This window comes from Sceloporus undulatus, chromosome 6, assembly GCF_019175285.1.
Source record: "Sceloporus undulatus isolate JIND9_A2432 ecotype Alabama chromosome 6, SceUnd_v1.1, whole genome shotgun sequence".
NCBI lineage: Eukaryota > Metazoa > Chordata > Lepidosauria > Squamata > Phrynosomatidae > Sceloporus > Sceloporus undulatus.
Window position 1 is genome coordinate 18,792,345 of NC_056527.1, and position 9,090 is coordinate 18,801,434.

The following is a 9,090-nucleotide window of genomic DNA, read 5'->3' on the forward strand; positions in this document are numbered from 1 at the left end:
AACGACCAAGAGTATGACAAGAAATACAGCTGGTGTTGTACAAGTGTCATGCTAAGTGAACACAATGAGGGTTCTGTTTAAAGGTTATCTAATTTATGTCCCTCTGCCCCTGATTCCCATCTGGATACAGTTTTGCTTAGAGAAATGGGTAAAAGAGGGAACTCCTGTTCTCATAGATAAAAGAGTAAAATATACCAGAATGAAATAGAATGAAAGTACTTTCCCCAGTAATTTGTACTGTACAATAATTTCCAGACTCTTACCTAGCATGCCATAGCATTTCCAGTTTCTACATATGGTTGCGAATGCTGGACACTGAAGAAAGCTAACAAGAAGACAATCAATTCATTTGAAATGTGCTGGAAGGGAGTTCTACAGATACCATGGAGTGCCACTAAATGGGCCCTACAAGTCATAATGCCCAAACTGAGGCTATTGTACTTTGGACATATCATGCACTGACATGACAAATTAAAAAAAGATGATTATGCTTGGTAAAGTGGAACACAGTAGGAAAAGAAGAGGCCCACATTACAGATGGATTGGTTCAGTCAGGCAAGCTGCTGGGTAAACAGAATGGAAGGCTACACAGTTCTTTGTTCTGATCTAACATTGCTAATCTTTCATTCTTAACTGTGGGGGGATAGTGATGAGAGGGAGTGATCAAACAGACCCAGCTCCACCAGGGATAGCCTGAAGAAAGAGGCTCCTCCCTCCTTAACTGTCATCTTCCAGCCTGAAAGGGAGTGATCAGGCAGGCCCAGCTCCACCAGGGATAGCCTGAAGGAAGAGACTCCTCCCTCCTTAACTGTCATCTTCCGGCCTCCTATTCCCCTCCAACTATGTTCTGACTGTGTGGGGAAGAGGCTTGCGTACCCTAATGAAGTTGTGAACTATGCTGGCGGTGGTATAATAGCCACCGGTAGGGCCTTCCATGCCAGACAGGTCACAACCGAAGGGTCTGACCAAGAGTGCCAAAGGGCAGGATGGGCTCTCTAGCCTTATGACAACCATCCTAGGAGAAGGAAAACTCTAATCTCAAACCTGGGCAGATGGTGCTTGTCTAACCCTGTAAGGTCAACCATCTAAGAGAAGGAAACTCTAATCAAACCTACGATCCGAGGACCTCACTGCCACCATCCATGCTTGTCAAGGCCTCAGCAGTTGAACCTCTGGTTTAAAGGGTGAGGCCAGTTCTGTGCACGCTGTGCTCCACCAGAAAATTCCATTGCACAGGCTCGAAGGATACATCCAACGTCATCAACGCCCTTGTAGAAAGCATGGATGAGTCCTTCCTGAATCTTTGTTCATGAAGTAAAGCCAAGAAGATGAGGGGATACAGACAGGCAGTTCCATGCTGCCCATTTTTGCCCCTTGTTGGTGCTGTGCCAGCCACATGGCATGGCACCAACATGCTCCCTAAAATGGAACAGCTCTAGACATCATAATGGCGCTTGCGTGCCATGATGGCGCTGCTTCCGGCGAGTGCCATTTGGGTGCTCGGATACCCGTCCATCATCGTCGTGCACCCTGAGTAAACGGGGTACAGCAATATGGTGCATGGGCACCGAAAGCAGGGCTGGGTGCGTGTGGACGCCGAGCCCTACCGAGTCCTAATTTTGGCTCCAGGCCGGTGCAAAGCACCAGACTGTACAGGACCTATGTTTTCTTCCCCTTTCCAAAGTATTTAGAACCAGTATGTATGTGTGTGGAGCCCTGGTGGAGAAGTGGTTAAATGCCTGTACTGCAGCCACTCACTCAAAACCATAAGCTTGCGAGTTCAAGACCAGCAAAAGGGCTCAAGCTCGACTCAGGCTTGCATCCTTCTGAGGTCTCTAAAATGAGTACCCAGATTGCTGGGGGCAAATTAGCTTACAGTTGTAAACTGCTTAGACATTGCTTAGGCAGCTTGAAGCGGTATATAAATGAAGCTTGTTTGTTTCTGTGTGTGTGTGTGTGTGTGTGTGTGTTGTCCTATTGGACTGTTTGACAGGAACACCACTTTTCATATATTTCATTTTTCCATGCAAAAATAGAATATCTCAAATGTTTCTTCCATGCCGGGTGATGTCACAGCAGCATTTGTACATTTTTGATGATTTTTCACACTTCAGGATTTCTTTTCAAAATATTTGTTTGCCCAAAGAATGGCATTTGCAGCACATTCACTGTTTTCTACACAGAAATGTTGTTACATAAACAGTGGCCTGATATAAAGGTTCATTTGACACTTGATGTAACAGAAGCCTGGTAGTAAATAATGGCAGACATCCTGCATTATAGTTACAGATTCATAATACTTCAGGGGATCATTAAAATCTTACAGACAAGTGTGTGTATATGTTCACAAATAAGTGTGCATGTGTTCACAAATAAGTGTGGGTTCTCCACAACTCTTCCTCCGGCTTGAATGTTGGAGGCTAAGTAGCAATTATGAATACAGAATAGTTACAAACTAATAAGTCAATGCTTAGGCCCTGCTTTCACGGGTGAAATAAAATGGCCTCCCCCTATCCTCTCGGCAGGGAGTCTGGATGATACACAGCCCAAACCCCAGTCCAGCCCTTCAGCACCAAAACTGGGTACATCCCCTTCTAACAAAATTTTAAAACTTACTATTTGCTCCAGATCTTCCTGGGAGATCTGAACCAATCTGTTCTGATGCCATATTGGAATGGAAGTCTCTAGGTAGTAGGGAGTGGCTGGAGCAGCTCCAGGTCCAAGATATTCTGGGTTGTCCCTTGAATAATCTGTCCCATGCAGACAAGGCCTTAGTCATGACTGTGACACTATTGTGGCACTATTGTCACAATCATACTCCCCTCCAACTTCTTTACTGGGCATCAACTGCATGAAGAGAAGGAGGTCCATTCCATTCCAGCAATTGCAGCACAGGTGCTGTCAGGTTTGGGAGAGTCAGGCCAGGAGAGGACACTTGGTCATGATTCTGATCCTACTGACACAATCTTTACTTAGCTAAGTATAATTAACTTGTATACTACTATACTTAACTAAGCAGCTGATGTAGAATACTGGCCAGTAATATGTGGTAAAGTGGAAAGACAGTAGGCAAAAAAGAGACGACCTCCTTACAGGTGGATTGACTGAACTGATTAAGCCACAGCTCTGCAAGGCCTGAGCAGGGTTGTTAATAACAGTTTCTTGGAGACATCTTAACCCTAGGGTCACAATAACTCAAGGCCAACCTGACCACACACAACAACAAATATTTTCACAGTTAATTTTGGTTGAACAAGTGGAAGAACACTGGTAAGTATGACACCAAGACACACCATGTGCGTACTGTCAGAAAACAAGGCTTCTCATAGCAGTCAGTTCTTATTTTTCCTGTTTAATTTTTCTCTTGGAAGAGCTCTCTGTGATTGGCAATGACTTAAGTCTAAAAACATTTGTTCATTGCCCAAGAAGTAGAACATTTAAAATAATGCAGCAAACATGGCCTAGTTATTGGGCCACAATTTCATTTCAATTTTTATGGATAGTTACATTTCATTTTCTGAGTCTGCGGGGGAAAAAATAAACACTATTATAAAGGTTGGCATGATGAACAAGAACGTAGAAGGGCTTACAAAACAGGAACACAATGCTAAATTATATGTAAATATTTCTACAACAATTGTTTGGCCTTATTTATAAGCTCATGAATATAACCTCAGTATTCATCAACTCCATTCCTCCCTCCTCTCTCCCACCCCTATTTTCTCCTTTAAACTCTAGAAATTTCTCAGTACAAAAACCCAGAACAAAACTTTTATGTTGAGCTATATAATCCTGTAAGGAATTGTGTACAAAAGAATATGTTGAATACTTGCTTTGGGATTTTATTGAATGCCTTCATGATGGGCTTTTTGTCAGGCCCGGGCCTATTGGAAGGGCATCAGAGCCTCTTCATTTATTCTTATTCAACCTTTAGACAAGTGATCCCCAAACTTTGGTACTTCGGGTGTCTTGAACTTCAATTTCCCAGGATTCCTGGCTTTTGGACACAGTGTCTGGGGCTTCTGGGAGATGAAATCCAAAATACCTGGGGGACCAAGGTTAGACCATTCCATTCTGTTTTATGCATTTTCTGTGTATCACACAATGTGTTCTGCATCCCTTATACTATGCTGCTGTTCTCAGTTGTGGTGAAATGACTATGTTTTCTGTATATGGAAGCTGGGGTTGGGTGGGGGTAGAAAACATTGTATTGTTTGTCTCAGGCAGCAAAAAATCTTGAGTCAGACCTGTTTTAAATTGTGAAGGTACAGTACAAGTGGAAAATGGCTCATGGTCCCCAAATGTGTGAAAGAACCCTATAAAACTGCTATACATATCGGACCTATTCTTATGCATGGCTAGGTGACACCTTGGGATCAGAACAGGGCTACTTGGCATGATTCCCCTTCTTTAATTTACTCTTTCATGTGAGCATGAGGAATGGCATGTGTTCTATTGTTGCTTTGTACAATTTTTGGTATCATAGCAAAACAGCCACACCATGTTGCAGGTGTAAGGATCCACCTGTTTAAGCCATTGCACGATGGAACTTCTGGCTGCTGGACCCCTGCCACCAAAGTCTTTGCAGGACCAGGCACAGGCTGCCAGAGTCCTGAAAGGATCAGGGCTAAGCCAGCAGACATAGCTGGCTCTACTCATGCAGGGCAGCTGGAGGTACAGCCATGTAAGGGTTGCATTGATTTCTCAACCCTTGCCACAACAACACAGTCTTCTGTGCTGTTTGTAGCTGTTCTGGTTGCATTTTGTTTTGTTTTGTTAGCCTTTGGTCTGTTTCCTGACAGTGCCTCTGGCCCATTAGACTCCTGGGTTTCTGCCTTGCTGTGTTAATGCCTGGTCTGCTCCCTGACTTTATAGAATCATAGAATTGGAAGAGACCACAAGGGCCATCCAGTCCAACCCCCTGCCATGCAGGAAATCCAAATCAAAGCATCCCCAACAGATGGCCATCTAGCCTCTGCTTAAAGACCTCCAAGGAAGGAGACTCCACTACATTCTGGGGGAGTTTGTTCCACTGTCGAACAGCCCTTACTGTCAGGAAGTTCTTCCTAATGTTGAGGTGGAATCTCTTTTCCTGTAGCTTGTATCCATTGTTCCGGGTCCTGTTCTCTGGAGCAGCAGAAAACAAGCTTGCTCCCTCCTCAATGTGACATCCTTTCAAATATTTAAACAGACTTTGTCTCTGGCCCATTGGACTCCTGGAACGCTGCCTTGCTGTGTTTAGACTTTGGTCTATTTCCTGACCTTACTCTTGCCTCCATCCTGTTAGACTCTCCATGTTCACTATCCACAGTCCTGGCCCCAGCAGCCCACCTTAGAATACAGTCTACCCATGCCTTGAAGCTTCACAGCAGATTCCTAAAAGCCTGAGAGTCCCTAAAACTGACCTCAGATTATCTAAGAGGTATGAGAAGTGTTTTTTCTTCTTTTGTTCTCCATCTCATAAGGGAATGTGTATATTTCTGTCTTACTAGAGTCAGGTACAAATCACTGCCCATACCTCTGGTGAGAGCACTTGCTCCCTTTTCTTATAGTATGCTGGAGAGGAGAGAAAATGCCCACCTATTTTTGTTGAGTATCACTGATATATGGTCTTCTAGTGAGTGCTTTCATGATGGGCTTTTTGTCAGGGCTGAGCCTATTGGAAGGGCATTAGAGGGCAAGGTGACAACAGAAAACTGTTTCCTACGTATCATTTAAATTCTCATTCTTTTTGGTGAGATACTTAAAGTTCTAGGTAAGGGTCCATCATTTCTTCAAAGTGCATATTCTTCCTTCATTTTGGTTATTAGAAACGCATAGAGAGTTTATTTAGTTGGATCGATAATGGTAGAATAATGTATTGCTACTTTTTGTTTTAGTCAGTTACTGTTTAATTATTAATTAGTTTGTGTTTACTGATTTAGTTCAGTGTTTTAGTATTGTGTTTTAGCTTTAGTTATATATATACGTGTGTGTGTGTGTGTGTGTACATATGTCCATATATATGTATATCTTTTACCTTTTCTCCTCTTTTGGTTTCTGTTCCTATTTTCACCTCTTTATTATTATGTTGGTTGTATAATAGATCTAAAAAATACTACAAAGAGCCCCCCAAAAGTATGGAATGAGTAGATGTGAAGAGAGAACAAGTGGCAAACCCCAACAAAATCCAAGGCATTATATTATGAGAATGCATACTTTTATGGCTCAGTTTGGAAGTGCCCAATATTGATTTCATGGATGATAAACAGATAATTTGACCCAAGATAGCTTCTTAGTTCCAGGTGATAATAGAGAGCATTGTGAAAATTACCAAACAGTATATGATTGAAGCATGCCAGAATTCCTTGTGGTAAGTCCAATGGACTTTCCTGGAGTTGCCCCATTGAAATCATAAGACAAAATATGACTACTGTGCCCCACTGACTTAAGTGGATCATTTAAGATAGAACTAGTTTTGGGGTTAGCCTATTTTATATGCGGGCAGAGATTCTTAGTTTGGGCACAGTGGATTTAGTTATACTTAGAGGAGACCCATTTAAATCAAGAAGACTTGAGGCAGTCACTGCTAATTTATATTCTGTTACTTTTAATGGAGCTATCCTAACAGTAGCTATGGCTAAATCCAAGTCTATAACTTTGTGATAGTAGTCTTTACTTCCTTTAAAAAAATGAGACCACAATTGTAGTTCTTTCAAACATAGCTATACCATCTCTTGCAATCCTAACAAATTAGATCAATGCCTAAGGAGAGACTTAGCAATTTCCCCCTGTATTATTTTCATTATACCAGCAGGATCAGGCAAATGGAAACTTTCCTTGTTTTAGCAGTTGCGTGGTTTCCAGGTACATCCAGTCTGCAAGCTGTCTTGTAAATAGCAGCTACATGTGTTTTGAAACAGCCTTCAATTTAAAGCTGCAGGAGGCAGTAATTAAATTTAATAGAAACCATGTCTGTGAGGCTTAGGGTCAAAAAATCTTTAAATCCATCTACTCCTCTGCTTCTTTTCCTCAACTGATGGAAAGCAGCACAGAGGCTAGTCCAATAAAGACTTGCATTAGATCTTTTTCTGCAGGTAAGTGAGATTAGTGAGATTATTCTATTTGCCTTTTTATTGCATTCCTATTGGCATTTCTTTTCTATTTTGAGTGACTATTTGACCTTTCCTCATGGGTCTCACTAATCTTTCTGAGCATCAGTTGTTTGGATGATTCACAGATTAATTGGATGGAGCAGACCCATTACAGGTAATTTTGGCTCATATTTTCAGTACTGGAACAGCTCAGTTGCAAAAGACAAAATGGATGGAACAACCTGCTGATGCTCTCCATAGATCATAGAGATGGGAGGGGATAACTTTGACTACTTGATCACAGTGGTGCCAAGGAGCATTATTAAGAATATTGAGAGATTTGTATTTATGTGGATTTTGGTAATACCACACTTTCTGTTCATCCTGCCATGTCCCACAGGGATAAATTCCACAATGTTGTATTGGGCCAGGCAGATAGAAATGTCACTGTCATGCAGTTCAGTGCACCTTGTGAAATTGCACAGAACCTATTTTCTGTTTCTTTCCTATCAAAACTACAATATATTCTTCGCCTTTGGACTTTCCAATCAATAATCTGTTCCCTCTCTGACTCCTGCTACCCATTTTCCATGAAAGCAGTGCTATCAAGGTGATCTTGTGCATCTCTCACCTTCTCCATCTTTTATAATACTAGAAAATGGTTACCACTCAATAAGAACTAAACAAGCAATTGGCAATAGGTACAGAATAGGCAGAAAGAAGTTGTATTTAACAACATGCACAACGATGTTATTGCAGTCCTTACAGACATAAAGTTGGACCTGTGGTCCTTTGCATATTGTTGAATTTTAATTCTCATTTGCTCTCGACAGCATGGATAATGGTCATGGTTGATGAGAACTGCAGTTGAAAAACATGTAACCTCTCACATCCATATTCCAATAAAATGGCTAATAACTTACAGGGCTTTTTTGAAAAGCACAGATCAATTGAGATGAAGATTAAACTATAATGACTTATATCTGAATAAGAGAATGTGGGGACAAACAATATGGAATATGTTTTTCAACTGCATTCATGCTCTGCCTGTGAGCATTTTTTGGGAAGCATCTGCTTGTCCATCCATTGAAACAGATTGCAGAACTAAGGTGGACCTTTGATCTGATCCAGCATGGTAATTCTTATTTGCTTATCATCCTATTGTGACCAGCTAGTTTTATTTGCTCCTGACTCTCATTCTCCACATCTGCTGGTCAAGATGAATTTTGATATCACCATCTAGTTGTCATTCTCTGTCCATCTGCATTACATTTTTTAAAAAAATATCTTAACATTGTGTTGATTCAACTCAATGACTTCTGCTCAGTGGCATTTTTCTACTCTTTGATTCTGGGTATCCATTTCAAGTCATTTGTACTCCATGTTGTGTTCCTGGATGTCATCCTTACAGGAAATCACAGTAGTGGCCTCAGCCCACAGATTCTTAGACCATCAGTGTGACCTGTAGTTATAATAAGTCTGTCACAAGGGAGAATTATATGTATAAAGGCTGGGCATATTATGTTGTGATCAGAGCTTGGAAGAACTACTTTTTTGGTATTCCAATACCTCCATGCTGGATGGGAGATTCTTGAAGTTTTTCCAAGGACAACAACTCTGTGAGCAGACCCAATCCAACTCTTGATAAAATGAGGCTAACTGCCTCAGGTGGCAGGTTAAGGAACAGTGAGACAGCAGCTTCCCTTTGCAGCCAGCCCAAAGCCTCCAAGCAGGGACGTAGCCAGGATTTTGGGAAGGGGGCTCCAGACTAAGTTCCCCCATTATAATGGGGATTGGGTGCAGTGGTGCAGTGGCGCACACCATTCATTGTATCTAATGGAAGGGGGGGGGGGCGGCCCCCCCCGGGCCCCCCCCCCCCGGCTATGTCCCTGCTCCAAGCCATTTCCATCCTCATTCTCTGGTACCCTGGTGGTTTGCTTGTTGACAACCTGGATGGGATGGTTGTCACCAACTGTCAGTATTTCACACACACAGATGCTAGGAAAGGCCCATCAGC